This window comes from Dromiciops gliroides, chromosome 1 (assembly GCF_019393635.1).
Source record: "Dromiciops gliroides isolate mDroGli1 chromosome 1, mDroGli1.pri, whole genome shotgun sequence".
In the NCBI taxonomy this organism is placed as follows: Eukaryota; Metazoa; Chordata; class Mammalia; order Microbiotheria; family Microbiotheriidae; genus Dromiciops; species Dromiciops gliroides.
Window position 1 is genome coordinate 713,029,979 of NC_057861.1, and position 14,974 is coordinate 713,044,952.

The following is a 14,974-nucleotide window of genomic DNA, read 5'->3' on the forward strand; positions in this document are numbered from 1 at the left end:
TATAATTTACTACAACAAATTCTGATAGATAATAATTAATTCAAATACTCATCCCCAGGGAGAAATAAGACTCATTATGAAATTCAATAAGAGCAGGGGGTCATATCTTGAGAACATGTGCACATTTTACATGAGGATTAATATGGCCTGGAAGCCTTTAAAGGAAGGTTGGACACTTTATGGCATGTGAATGAATGGTTATGTGGGGACACAAAGATGCTGAAATTGAATTTGATTTTTACAGTTTGAAGAGATTCACTGCTTTTATTGATGAAGACATTACAAAAATCAAGAATGGGAATAAAAGCACGAAATATGAACACAGTATTGTATGTAACTAGATTGAAGTTTCTCATATTGTTTTGCTTTCATCACTAACTTTTCTTCTTTAACTTTTTTTTTTTGGTGAGGCAATTGGGGTTAAGTAACTTGCCTAGGGTCACACAGCCAGTAAATGTTAAGTGTCTGAGGCTGGATTTGAACTCAGGTCCTCCTGACTCCAGGGCTGGTGCTCTATCCACTGCACCACCTAGCTGCCCCTTTAATTTTTTAATAGTGTGAAACAGGTGGTTTAAGTTTCTGGGTCCTGGTCTTGCAGCTTACACTGTTCCTGACTCAGCTACATATTACCCAACTATCAATATGAAAATTAGTTACATCTGTCAGTTGGTATTGATTATGTAAAATGATAATGCTGGACTGTATCTTTCACCTTTCTCATTTTTCACCTGGTTGTTTAGAGAACTTTTGGACCTGGACATTATGTAGTATGAAGCTGAGTCAGGAACAGTAAGCTGACATACCAGAAAAACTAACCTAGAAGTTAGTGAAGTGGTTGAATGGCCAGTGATTGAATTAGAGAAGCATACCCCCAAGATCCCAGTGGCTCACTGGAGGATTACTGGGTCCCACAAACTTGAATCACCCATTGCTGCACACTATTAAATGAGTAAGAATAAAAAATACATTTGCTGGCAAACACAAGAATGCTCATTTTGGTATTTAGCAGAGACAGTACAAAACAAACAAAGTTAACCCTAGGGTACTTAAAGCCCCCCTGCCCCTCTGTTGTGTGTGTATGTACTTTGCGCCCAGAGACAATTGCTCCATGCTTCCCATTATCCTCATATTTTGCTTCCTTTGATGGCTACTCAGGTCCTTTCTGACTGGCCTCTGCACCAATCTGCATACCGCCCTCATTAACTGCTTTTCCACAGGTGAAAATATTCCTGATTGTGGCTGTAGTGTTCAATCAATCTGTTGTCTTATTGAGGAGAACAAGAAGGGATCCAAATAAGTGGCTTTGTTGCTGCTGTTTTGTTTACCTGGAATTCAATTAAGTGATTATATAGTTTGATATCTCATAGCTATGAAGCAGTCTAAGAGTAATATGTTCAGTAAAATCAATAGAAAAATGTTTAAAAAGTATTATAGTATCCTATCATCTCATATTTTAGTTCTTTCAGTTGTGTCTGAATCTTCATGACCCCACTTGGTGTTTTCTTGGCAAAGATTCTAGAGTGGTTTGCCATTCTCCAGTTCATTTGACAGATGAGGAAACTAAGAAAAAGAGAGTTAAGTGACTTTCCCAGGGTCACATGGCTAGTAAATATCTGAGGCCATATTTGAACTCAAGATGAGTCTTCTTGAATCCAGGCCCAGCATCCTATTCACATTACCACCTAGCTAAACTATTAGTACTTCAATATTGTCACCTTCACCTTACTCTATAAAAAGTTCCCATGTACAAGAGGATCAAGTCTTATCACCTTTTACTTCAATTCAAATAATACTCTGAGTTCATATTTCAGGCAATTACTGAAAACCCTGAGAGTGGGAACATAGTAGGAAATCCAGATTGGGATTTAGAATTTAGGTCTCTCTCTCTCTCTCTCTCTCTCTCTCTCTCTCTCTCTCTCTCTCTCTCTCTCTCTCTCACACACACACACACACACACACACACACACACACACACACGTACATATACATGATCTGTTACTTTACTGGTGCAGAGAATTCCCAGTGAGGGAATTCCTGGACTGGTATAGATCCACATCTTTCTGAAACTAGTTTTAACTTGGGGTCTTTCAGAGGTTAGATGACTTGCTCAGGGTCATAGAGTCATATAGTCAGTATGGGCCAGAAGCAGGACTTGAACCCTGATCTTCTTATCTCTAAGACAGACTTTCTCTCCACTATGTCATGTAGACTTCAAAATTATTAAGAAAAACAAAAACAAAAACTGTACCCCTCCACCTCCAAAACCCCCCCAATATAGCCTTTGTGAAGTTCTTATCTGAACTTGAGCCAGATCTCCAAGAAATCTCTGTGTACGAACTCTCTTGTTTGAATAGGAAACTTGAGTCAGAACTAATAAATCCAGCAAATATAAAATAAAATCATGTAATTCTATGCATCATTATTTCTAAGATATTAAATCATTCATAATATTTCTAAAATCATATATATTTTTTTAAAAATTAAGGAATAATGGATGCTATATTATAAATATAAGACTTAGAGATAGTGAAATCCAAGGAAAAAGAGCAATATATTATTAACCCAAATGTTTTCAAAAGTTAAATAAAAAGTCTCATTTAGATATACCATGAAAGAATTAAAGAAAAAATCTAGAGAAAAAATAATTATTTAAGAGAAAATTATCTGTTTTCAGCAGTAGTGAAAACTGATGTGTCAGATGATTAAACTTGATCTATGGGAATAAATGTAGAGCTCACCCAAATATAAAAACAAATTAGCATTACACATAATGTTTTACAGCCAATTTTGAATGTTGCCAGCTCACTCTTTCCTCTGTGAGAAAATAAAAGGGCCAGCTTTGCAGATCAGCCTTTCTTTTCCTTTCCAACTTATCAAAGTAGATGGGAAAACTGCATTCACAAACATTATATTGAATGATTACTTAATTTGTTTTCAATTTTCATTTAAAGTAGATCTTCACTCAATTTAATTGGGTGTATTAAAATCACAAAGCTACCCCACACTCCAAAATGTACACAAAATAATCTATTTTCTCTTCTAGAAATATAAATTTATTTGTATATAGGCTATATAAACATACACAAACACATATACTACTGAGGAGATAAAATTGTGGGCCATGTAAAATATTTTCAATCCCTTTTTATTATGGGAATTTAAAGATGACTTGTGTAATTGTGGTTTGTATCTGAATCTGAGAGGCAACTAGAATAGTAGATAGAGAGCCAGCATTGAAAATAAGAAAATCCGGGTACAAGTCTTGATTTTGACACATTCTACCAATGCAAACCTGTGTAAGACACTTAACCTGTCAGTATTCTTGGCAACTCTCCATGAATACAAGTTGTGGAAAAGGTACTAATCATTGGTAGAAGGAGTTTCTTTTTCTGGGAGTTCCCTAAGCCCATTAAATCATAGGGCTGGTCCTAAGACCTACATGTATATCTAAATGCTTCTTTGATGCTTCAAAGAATTGGTGAGTATATCGATGTGGGACCTCACACCTCAAGTACAGATCATAACCCATATGTACCTTCTCATCTTGTGCTTTATTATTCAAGTTTTTCTGTAAATCCTCTGTAATTGATCTGCTCAATGCCGGAGAGATTTTCCTCTGGTTCCTTTAATAGGCAACTACTGAAAGGTTTTGAGTAGGTGAGTGACAAGGATTAGACCAGTGCATGAGCAAGATTAGTTTGTCATTATGGGAAGGATAGATTGGACAGGAAAGGAAATGGATGCAGGGAAGTGATTCAGGAGGCTAATGTAATCATTCAGCAGAAGCAAATGAAGCCCTACGCCACAATGTTGGCAATTGGAATTAGATAAATGATCTGAAATAGTTAAATACAACACAAACACACAATATCTTCTGGTCCATATGCAGGAAACTGATTAGCTGCCAAAGGGACATTACCTAGACTTAGAAAATTACTTAGGGATATACACAATCATCTTTAGGGTCAACTCACCCCAAAAGTTTCATAGCAGAGGTTTTTACAATCTGGGTTTTTCAACTTATATTTGCAATATTTGGATAACTGTATTTCAACATAATTGCTTTCATATGTAATACCATATATTTTATATTATTATTATATTTTATATTATGCATTTAAAAATATTCAGTGAAAGGTTTCAATAGAGTGCCAAAGGGGTCTCTCTCTGTCTCTTTCTTTCATACACACAAACACACACATCTTAAGAACTTTGGTCTATGGTAATTCAAGTACCAATTTTATTTACATTTACATTAAACAAAATAAACAGGATGAGCCTATAAGAAAGTCTTTAGGCATTGAGGAAGCAAGATCCTTCTTTCAATAATTTTAATTTTTAAAATGAAGATAAATTAGTTCTAATTTGAACATTTTTGTTTAATTCTGTTTATTTCAAATCAGAGTGAATGATATCAATACATTTAATAGCCCTTAAAGAGTTATTTAGATTTGGCCATAACACATGTGGTTATTCTCAGACAGACATACCTAGCTACAAATGGACAGTGACTATATTGGCTAGAGAAGATAGATAGTTAGCAGAGCTCAAACTAACAAGGAAGTAAAGGGCTGTTTTGGCTACCTAAAGAGCCAAATTGGAAGAACTTTCTGACAGACAGTTGAGGATGCAGAAAAATTGTTGCTATACCAGTCATGTAAAGATAGCTTTCATCTCCAGAAGAAATTGAGTCTTATTCTAGTAAGAATCACATGTTTGTTCACCCCTAGGAGGCTAAAATAAACATCCTTATTGACCATTTATAGATGTATCGCATATTATTGAATGTCCCTTCTATACAAAGCTTTGTGCTAAGTGCTTTGGGGGTTATAATCTAAAGCCCAGTACACTCTTATTATGGCGTACTGCTCTCTTACCATTCTTAATGACTATTTAAATCTAGTGAAAGGGATAGCAAAGGAAGAGTTTCACCATCAACCTGAAAAACATCTATTAGAATGTGCCATAGCATGTATGAATGAGTGACTGGAATGGAATAACCATGTATTAATGCATACTATGTGGCAGGTACTATGTTAAGTACATTACAAATATCTCATTTTATTCTCACAATAACCATGTAAGTTAGGTGATATTATTATCCCCATTTTATAGTTGAGGAAGTTATGACAGAGAGGTTAAGTGACTTTCACAAGGTCATACATGCAGTAAATATTGAATTCAAGTCTTCCTGACTCTAAGTCCAACCAGTAGTTTCAATCCACTGTGCCACCTAGCTGCCTGTGACTGATTGACTGACTAAATCAATGAATGAATGAGCATTCATTAAACACCTGTTATGTCAAAAGTTATTGCTAATAACTATTAATAATTGGGAATAAAATGGAAAAGGAAGACAGTATCTACTATCAAGGGGCTCAAATTCTAATAACAAGATATAACATGTAGAGGTTTTACCTGCAATTTTGATAGAAAAGCCCCATGGTTCTGAGGGTATAGTAGTAAAGTAGATGGTAAAGCATCTTTAATGTCACTTTCATTAATAAAACCACATCAGTTTCTGATGATGTACCATTTGACAGTGCCAAAATCTTCGAGGTCCTCAACAGCTGTGCTTGATGAGAATTCTGAGGCAGCCACACCTGAGGAGGACACTATCAGGATACATGTCCAGAAGGATCACTTTGCAAGGTAATAGCTACTGATATCAGGCTGGAAGCAGGGCTGAAGATTTGCAAGAGGGTTGGGGCTGGTGGGAGTGTGGGGGGTCGATTATTTCCAAGGCTCTCATTCTCAGGTTCATAGGTTGTCTCCCATTGTCAGAGGGAAGGTGGTGGTAGAGGGAGTTTGGCCTGTCGGGCCCATGCCACTTCCTGTTTCTCACACAAGGTGTTTATGTAGAAAGTACCAATTCTCTTATCCCTCTTTTTACTGCCACCCTACACATCAGCATCTCATAAAGTCTTCATAAGTGATTTTCCCTGAAATGTTTAATTGGGTCATTTATTTATGGTTAGTAGAGATTTTGTTGTTGTTGTTTAGTGATTTCAGTTGTATCTGACTCTCCGTGACCCTATTTTTGGTTTTCTTGGAAAAAGGTACTGGAGAGGTTTGCCATCCTCTTCTCTAGCTCATTTGACAGATGAGGAACTGATGCAAACAAGGCTTAGGGACTTGTCCATGGTCACACAGTGTCTGAGATCAGATTTGAACCTAGGTCCTCCTGACTCTAAGGCCAGTCTTTTATCCACTGAACCACTTAGATGCCCCAGTAGATATTTTAAAGGACATCTAATCCAATTCTTTAACTTAATGGATGAGGAAATAGGACAAGTAGGTTAAAAGTTCCTTTTCTAAGAGCATATATGTCATATTAGAGGCAGATTTTGAATGATGATCTTCTAATTTCAAGGTACCATATTGTATCTTTATTTTTTAAGTGAGGCAATTGGGGTTAAGTGACTTTTCCAGGGTCACACAGCTAGTAAGTGTTAAGTGTCTGAGGCCGGATTTGAACTCGGGTATTCCTGACTCCAGAGCCGGTGCTCTATCCACTGCGCCACCTAGCTGCCCCACCACATTGTATCTTATTTCTTCCTTTTTGAATACACCCCTTATAAAAAGCTTTTAGAAATCCTTGAATCACATGCCAATGTATGTTCCAGTACAGTAAAAGGGCTTCTTTGGCTACTATCTATGATTATTTAAATGTTTTTGTAAACAATTGATAAGAATTATTATTTGTGTTATAGTTTATGACTTCATGGATCTTTATATTGATTATTTTGATTCTAGGCACCTTCAGAAGAGATGAGTAGCAAAGTCGTAGTGTGTCCATTTCATAGATGAAGCTCAGAAGGGAAAAAAGTGACTTTCTGATACTACATTGCCATGTTGTTTCTCAGCTTCAGGTTCTTTCCATTATGCTAATGGCCCTGGCAAAGTTGAAATGCTTCATCTACCCAATTGTGCTCTATTTCTCTGGTTGGTATCAATGGACCTCTAGATATGATAGAATTTTCTTTTTAGAAAATATGCATTTAATGGAAATATATTTAGAGTGGGGAAGAGGAAGGAGCTATTCATTTGATTTTTTTTTTAGGGGCAATGAGGGTTAAGTGACTTGCCCAGGGTCACACAGCTAGCAAGTGTCAAGTGTCTGAGGCCGGATTTGAACTCAGGTCCTCCTGAATCCAGGGCTGGTGCTTTATCCATTGAACCACCTAGCTCACCCTTATTCCTTTGATTTTGGAAGCCCTTTTCCTAGTGTTCTGAGGACACATTGAAATCCCTGTGACTATGGCTGCTATCCTTTAGTTTCTGACTAGAAATGTAACTGTGAAAAGACTAGTAGTCAAATAAACTCAATAGCATACATGCCTGGAACAAAGGAAGATTAGAACATGGTTCCAACAGAAACACTCTAAGGAAAGAAGTGGATGAATAATCCTTCAGTCTATAAAAGAAAATTCAATGTGCTGTTTGAAATAAGTTTATACCATGCAAACTAAGGACTGGGCTCTTTGAACATTAAACCAAACACTGCAAAGATTCATTGCAATTGAACACATCAGTTTTCCTTTATACAGATCTGTTCCTTTTCCCACCTTTCATTTATTCCTGGATATTTTCAAAATGCAAGAAAATTTTGCCGCTCAGAGAAATCTCCATTTGTTATATCCTATTAGCATATTTCCTTAGCTTACACAGTAAACCAAATTGGCTGCTATTTTTATGGTACATTTCTTCATAATATTATTTTTACTTATTATAGCTTCAATAGAAGGAGTTCATTTAAGAATGCTCCCTCATTAAAATGCCATTTGTTCATTAAAATGTATTTGTCTTTTATAATTTATGGATAGAGCTTTTTAGGAAAAATAACCACTGGAACAATTTGGAATTTCAGGTTAGAGAAAATAGCTTTATTCGGGCTCCATAAGACCCAAAGCTGGCAACAGCTTGACTGAGAAATACTGCAGAATTCCAAAATTGCTTTAAATTTTTACACATTTAACAGAGAGTATGACTAGACTATGAAGAGAATGCTATATGATGATAAAACTTCATTAAATTTGGTTCTTCTAATTACACATATATATTTGTATGAGAAAATTATAATTCATGGGGATCTGATCTATATAGCCTTGCAAATAGGAAAATCAGTATAGGCTTATTCTATATAATGTTGCCTAGACCAAAATAATTTGTCAGTAATATTAATATATCATAACCACTACCCCCTGCCATTTCATGAAGCCCTATTGTTTTAGAGACATATACTGTATAATTTAATATGATCCAAACTAACACTTAAAGCCCAGTGGCATTAATTCCCCTGAGTATCAGTCCATTTACCAGCACCACATTGCTTCCTGCTATGTGTATAACTATTTTCCCTATGGAGCTAACTGCCCCCTCTAATGCTGTTTTGCCTAACATTCTGTTTTCATAGAACCAATGAGCTAAGTCTGTACAATTAACAAAATCCTCAAATAGTGAAAGATGTTAAGGGGACAGATAAATGCTTATAAGAAGAGAACATGTTCCTTCCCTGAAATATTCAGGGACTGGAAGTCCATGATGAAAATGAGCAATTGTTGGCTTTAGAGTACAGCGAAATGTTAAAAATGCAGACAAATTTACTTGCTTTGGCTTAATGGTTTGGCCCATAGTGATTCTGGGGATATTTATATGTATGAATAGCATGGGCTAAAGGTCTAGTAATTCATATTCAGGATAGTAATTAAAGTTTTATTCTTCATTATAATCTTGTGGGGGTGGGTAGGACCAGTATAACTAACCCCATTTTACAGACAAGGAAGCTGAGACTCATGGAGCTAAAATCAGTTGTTCATGTTCTTACAATTAACAAATGTTGGAGAAAGCATTTAAAAAAACCTAAATTTAAGTCTAACACGGTTGCCTTTTATTTGAAGTTTAAAAAATCTATTAATATTAATAAAATTGGTAAACAATATTAGTGTAAAGGTGTTTAATTAGGGAAGTTGGGTAGGGTAGAAGTAATGAGCTGATAAAAACCAATTGTCTTACTTTTAGTAGACTCAATCACATTATCGCTAAGCATTTATGAAGTACTTTCTACTGTTGATGGGCTCTCCTATGATTGGGGGCAGGGAGACAAAGGAAAAACTGATAGAGTTTCTGCTTTCAAGGAGACTATGTTATCTCTGACTTCTATGCCTGGAACGCTCTCCCTCTTCTTCTCTGACTACTGACCTCCCTGACTTCTTTTAAGCCCCAACTAAAATCTCACCTTCTAAGGGAAGACTTCCCCAACTCCACTCAATTCCAGTGTCTTCCCTCTGTTCTTTCCTATGGAATATATATATATATATATATATATACACACACACACTTTATTCTTATATATATTTTTTGCATGCTGTCTTCCTCCTTTGATTATAAGTTCCTTGAAGACAGACTGTCTTTTGCCTCTTTTTGCATCCCCTTCCCTCAGCACAGTGACTGACAAATAGTAGGTACTTATTGAATATTGATTGATATTAATATGTGAGTATGTGGAATAAATTTATTTAGAATAAATATTAAATAAATATAGAGTATTTCTGAGGACACTAGGGATTGGCAATGTAAATAAAGCCTTAGTGTAAAGAGTCATACTTGAGCTTTGTATCGAAGGAAATCATGGTTTCTATTCATTTTCCTAAAGATATATACTAGTCAAGTCCTAGCTCCAATTACTCTGTTCAATGCAATTTTATTTCTTTATAAGTATTTTATAATTCTAGCTAATCATATATTCACATTGGCCTTTTTATTATTAGACAATGAGTGCAGTCTTACCATGCTTGAATGTTAAAAAAATCCACAATACCCACAATCACTGCCATGTAGGCTTTTCTCTAGTCATTTCATTAAAATATAATTATACAATGTTCTTACGACTACCCATAGCTAGCAATAGAAGACAGACCATGGGTAACAGAAACCCAGAACTAAAGCCCAAACTTCATTCTATGAACAGCTTCCTGAGGCAGAGCTAAGATGATGGAGGAAAGGCAATGACTTGCCTGAGCTCTCCCTAAGACCCTTCCAAATACATTAAAATCATGCCATAAGACAATTCCTGGAACAGCAGAACCACAAAAAGACACAGTGAAATAATTTTCTAGCCAAAGACAATTCAGAAGGTTGGCAGGAGAGGTCTGTTGTGCCAGGGTGAGAATGGAGCACAGCCCAGCACAGACCCAGACTTTGAACAGACCCAGACCCAGCCACAGCAAACCAGGAGCAGGTTTTGGGAGCCTCTGAATCAGCAGAGGCAGCAAATGCTTCTGGAACTCAGCCCACAGAAGGGAAGGGGGTCGAACAATTGGCCAGAAGGAGATTACATGGGTCTCTTTGCTAGCACTGAGGCAGGACTCCATTTTTTTATTTTGGGGTTTTTTTGCTCATACTCACATCCAGGTAACAGTCTTGGGTGGTGTGGTGGTCCCAGGTGGGGGAGGAGCAAAAGAACACAAGAGTTTGCATCCACAGTGGAATGGGACTCTATTTATAGTTCCAGGGCAGAAAATCAGGCCTGTGGTGGCTTGTAGACCAGAACACAGGCCAGAATAGCAGTAAACATACCTCTTCTTAAATCATAGCACCTTGGGAGAACTAAAAATTTACAAATTCCTAGAAGTATTTCTGAAAACAAGCTGCATAAACCCCCTGAAGCTTGGGACAGTGTACCCTCTACCCTGGAAGCAGTGCCCAATTTTAACAAAGAGTTAAAAGTTAAGAAATAGGCTGGGAAAATGAGCAAACAGAAAAAATGCTGATCAGAGATAGTTTCTATGGTGACAAGGAAGATCAAAATACACCCTCAGAAAAAGATAACAGAGTCAAAGCTCGTACATCCCAAGCTTCCAAGAAAAATACAAATTGGCCTCAGGCCTTACATGGGCTTAAAAAGGACTTTGAAAAAAAGTAAGAGAGGTAGAGGAAAAATGGAAAGAGAAATGAGAGTAATGAAAGAAAATCATGAAAAAAATTCAATAGCTTGGTAAAGGAGACAAAAAATACTGAAGAAAATAATACCTTAAAAACCAGACTAGGTCAAATGGAAAAAGTGATACGAAAAGTCAACGAGGAAAAGAATGCCTTAAAAATCCACATTGGCCAAATGGAAAAGGTGCTACAAAAACTCTTTGAAGAAAAGAATTCATTAAAAATTGGGATTGAGCAAATAGAAGCTAATGAAGTTATTAGAAATCAAGAAACAATAAAGCAAAACCAAAAGAATGGAAAAAACAGAAGGCAATGTGAAATATCTCACTGGAAACACAATGACTTTGAAAATAGCTCTAAGAGAGATAATTTGAAAATTATTGGGGGGCAGATAGGTGGCACAGAGGATAAAGTACCAGTCCTGTATTCAGGAGGACCTGAGTTCAAATTTGACCTCAGACACTTGACGCTTACTAGCTGTGTGACTCTGGGAAAGTCACTTAACCCTCATTGCACCACCAAAAAATAATACTGGACTACCTGAAAGCCATGATCAAGATAAGAACCTAGACATCATCTTCTAAGAAATTGTCAGGGGAAATTGCCCTGATATTCTAGAACAAGAAGGTAAAATAGAAATTGAAAGAATTCACCAATCACCTCCTGAAAGAGATCCTAAAATGAAAACTCCCAGGAATATTATAGCCAAATTCCAGAGGTCCCAGGTCAAGGATAAAATATTGCAAGCAGCCAGAAAGAAATAATTCAAGTATTGTGGAGCCATAGTCAGGTTAACAAAAGATTTAGGAACTTCTTCATTAAAGGATTAGAGGGCTTGTAATATGATATTACAGAGGGCAAAGCAACTGGGATTACAACCAAGAATCATCTACACGGCAAAACTGATTGTAATCCTTCAGGGAGAAAAATGGGAATTCAATGAAAGAGAGGACTTTCAAGCATTCTTGATGAAAAGACTTGAGCTCAGGGACAGCTAGGTGGCACAGTGGATAGAGCACCAGCCCTGGAGTCAGGAGTACCTGAGTTCAAATTCGGCCTCAGACACTTAACACTTACTAGCTGTGTGACCCTGGGCAAGTCACTTAACAAAAATTGCCTCACTAAAAAAAAAAAAAGGCTTGAGCTCAATAGATTTTCAAATACAAACCTCTAGAGAAGCATAAAAAAGTAAACAGGAAAATCCCTTCACGGGAAGATGATATTTGTAACTCATAAGACCTTTCTCATTATTAGGGAATGTGGATGAAGCATATTTAGGCAGAGGGCACAGGTGAGAATTGAATATGAAGGGGTGCTATCTTTAAAAAAAATTTAAATAATAAAATTAAAGGGTGAGAGGAATGCACTGGGAGAAAAGGAAATGGAGAGATGGAATGGTGTAAATTATTTCACGTAAAAGAAGCAAGAAAAAGCTTATACAGTGGAAGGGAAGAAGAAAAAGGTGCTGGGGATTGAGTGAATCTTACTCTCATCAGAATTCATTGAAAGAGGGAATAACATACACATTCAATTGGGTATAGTAATTTATCTTACCCATCAGGAAAGTAGGAGGGGTGAGGGGTAAGGGAGCGAGGTGATAGAAGGGAGGGGGCAGTCAGAAGCAAAACACTTGTGAGGAAGGAAAGGGTGAAAGAAGATACCTCCATGCAGTCTATTTTCTGGCCCTATGACCTTTTGGCTGCTGCTCACACATGAAAATCTATTTATGAATTTACTGTTTTTGTACAGGATATCTGTCCCCCAGTTCAGAGTGGATTCCCTCCTCATCTCTGCTTCTTAGAATTACTATTCATCTCCATTGCTCAAGTCAAACATTACCTTTTCTCTGAAAATTTTCCTCATCCTTATAGCACTATAGCATCCCCTCCACCCCCCACTGACTTCTTGTTTATTTTGTGTATATTTCATGTATACATAGATGGATATATGTTGTACCCCTGGATACAATGTAAGCTCCTTGATGATCAGACTATTTTAATTTTGTCTTAGTTTCATCCAATGTCTAGCATATTGTAGGCCCTTAAAGAAATGTTTGCTAATTTTCTTACTGAGTGATGTCTAGAATATAGAAAGGAACTGGCAAAACAGATAAACATGGGGAAGAAATCAACACTTTCCACTAAAGTTTAAAAAAATGTTAGGAAGAGATATAATTCAAAGTACAGTAGAGCCATGTTAGAAATCAGAGAGAACTTTCAGGGTCTTTAACTCCAAGAGTAGGTTAGTTATTTCCTTGAGAGCAGAGTGTCTTCATTTACTTAGAAAGTTCTATAAGTGAGAAGGTAAGCAATGCCCTTGGGCACTCCTTTTGTGGAGCCTCTAATATCTACTTTGATTTCAAACATCACACACTATAAAGGCAAAAGCCATATGATTCCCACTATCATTGCTGTTAAATCTCCTTCTAAACCATCTCAACCATTCATCTTACTTTCCACACTTGAGACAACTTGCAAATTGTTTTACACCCACTCACCTGGGGTGAGTCACGATTTATGCCAGGTGAGTGGTAGAAAATGCTGAAAATTCAGTTTAATAACTGGGAGCAGCACATGCACATGCAGGAATGGATAGGATCATAATGTATTTTTTTTTCTTTTTAAATTTTTTTATACAAATACTATTTATTCAAAGCATGTCATATTATGAGATTCACTATTTGTAGCTAATCCACCTTTTTTAACAAAAAAATACTTCAATCTGCATTCAGATACAATTAGTTCTTTCTCTGTAGATGGATTGTATTTTTCATATGTCCTTTTCTCCCACTAAGTTTTATTTTCCCAAATTACATGTAAATATAAATTTTGACATAAATTTAAAAAAAAACCTTTGTGTTTGAAATTCTTTTCCTCCCTCTCAACCCCCACTACCTAAGAACTCAAGCAACTCAATATAAGCTATACATGAGTTGTCATGAAAAACATTTCTACATTAGCCAGATTGTGAAAGAAAACAGAAAAAAGAAAACTTCAGATAAAGGAACTAACAAACAAACAAAAAAAATTATGCTTCAGTCTGTATTCAGACACCATCAGTTCTCTCTCTGTAGATGGACTGCATTTTTCATAGAATAATGTATTTTTTTTAGTGAGGCAATTGGGGTTAAGTGACTTGCCCAGGGTCACACAGCTAGTAAGTGTTAAGTGTCTAAGGCCGGATTTGAGCTCAGGTACTCCTGACTCCAGGGCCGGTGCTCTATCCACTGCACCACCTAGCTGCCCCCCATAATGTATTTTCAATGACACTTGGTCTATTGTCCTTTTAAAAATCACTTAGCCCTTTTCTTCATTCATTTCTTTCATTAATAAAAGGGAAGAAAATCTTCCATGTTAATGCTTATTCTTCTAAAAGAGTGTAGCAGTGAATAGCATGCCACACTTGTAATCTTGAAGACCTAAGCTTAAATCTTGCCTTGGAAACCTGAATTCTGGGACCCCGCCTAAATCAATGAACATTGCCAAGTTTCAGCATCATCATCTGTAAATTAATAGGTCCTACATTAGGATGTTGTTAGGATAATATCAGTTGATAATACACCCTGAAACTTTTAAATCTTGCTTTATTGTTGATCCTTCTTCTTTGAAGAGGACCAATAACATCATGGGGTGATGTGTTGACTTGTGAGTGAATTGGTTTTAAGTGCATGAAGTTGTCAGCCTAAAGTAGTACAGGGCCAGGTAAATATAGCTGAGGCACTTAATTGAGAACCTTCCAAGTTGGCAGTGGAGCATTAATGCCTACTATTTGAGACAACTTATTCAGCTAGTTCAGAATTCATCTAATTCCATTGTCATCCAATCCACATCTCCCCAATTTTCTGCAATAATAGCATTGCATAGTTTATGAACTGCTTTATTTAAATATGAATTAAGTATATCTATAGCATACTTTTGATCTATAAGCTTAATATCACAGAAGGAAATATATTTTGTTTGGCATAATTTGTACTCAATGAAGCCATGTTATTTTTTGTTATCAGTTCCTTTTCCAGATGTTCAATTATCTCATT

The 14,974-nt window shown here is 36.4% G+C and overlaps 1 protein-coding gene across 2 annotated transcripts in view; it reads right to left on the reverse strand.

The window, feature by feature from the left end:
• The window catches only part of GRM7 (glutamate metabotropic receptor 7), a 995,782-nt gene that overhangs the window by 231,145 nt on the left and 749,663 nt on the right, over positions 1–14,974 (reverse strand). The gene's annotated exons all lie outside the window — the stretch shown is intronic.